This window comes from Penaeus monodon, chromosome 15, assembly GCF_015228065.2.
Source record: "Penaeus monodon isolate SGIC_2016 chromosome 15, NSTDA_Pmon_1, whole genome shotgun sequence".
In the NCBI taxonomy this organism is placed as follows: domain Eukaryota; kingdom Metazoa; phylum Arthropoda; class Malacostraca; order Decapoda; family Penaeidae; genus Penaeus; species Penaeus monodon.
Genome location: NC_051400.1, coordinates 43,499,627 through 43,500,672, shown reverse-complemented (window position 1 = coordinate 43,500,672; position 1,046 = coordinate 43,499,627).

Below are 1,046 nucleotides of genomic sequence, written 5' to 3'. Positions count from 1 at the left end.
ACAGAACTTTGGTACGAACAAAGAATGTTAAAAAAATTGGCTTTCGCATGGCTCTTCTATGCACATGATGGATAGCTCCCTCTCCTCCTTTTCTTCACCTTTGAGCACCAATTTTACAAAGAAGAAACCCTTTTTTCTCTCGATTATTTATGCAATGTCCCCTTTATCATTCTCCCTATTTATTCCGTACATGATGGCCATCAGACGTCTGCATCGGATAAAATGCAACTCGTTGAAAACAGTCAGGCTTTGTCCCAGCAGCTGTGATGTCGCTTATGTAATTCCTGCCACTGGCGGTCGTTATTCAACCGTTTCTTGTGCAGCCATGTAGTCCACTCTATACTCGTCTTCTTTTTTCTTTTTCTTTTTTCTTAGTTACCCTGAAACTCTTACGTCATACCCCCTCAGTAACTGATCCTTGCACCCCCCCCCTCCATATCGTTAACGAGGTGACCCCTTCCTCACCAAATGGAAGGGAAAACTTCAAAATATTCGAAATTTATACTAAGCAAACATGTAGGTATGACACACCACTCCTATACAAACCAACAGGTATTAAAGGTGATGGCCAGTACTATTTATATTTTACCAGAATCAATTGCCCTGCGTCATTTAACCATGCTCATCAGCAAATGAATCTAATCTGATAAGTAGTTCCTCCCTGAATGGCGCCCGGCCCACTTAATACCAAAAATGAATCCCAGAAAAATGCTGGGAAGCTTTGATGACGTCACAGCGAGAGAGTGGCAGATGCTGTTCTTTCTAATGCTGAACTGACTGGTATTTTCTCACATCTGCTTAACTTTTCGAACGATATTTTTTCAACGGCGACAGAGATGGAGCAGAAGAGGTACAGAAGAGCAAGTTTAGAATACATTCTTAGATCTCATATGATCTAGCAATGTACGGGAAAGCTAATAAGGCCAAAGGTTTGGCTGGATAGACGGAAAGAGGGAAAGATGGCGAGGGAATTAATTAATAAATGAGAGAGAAACTAAAGGGGAAAGAGAGATAAGGGAAAGAACGATTGCGAATTAATGAATGGG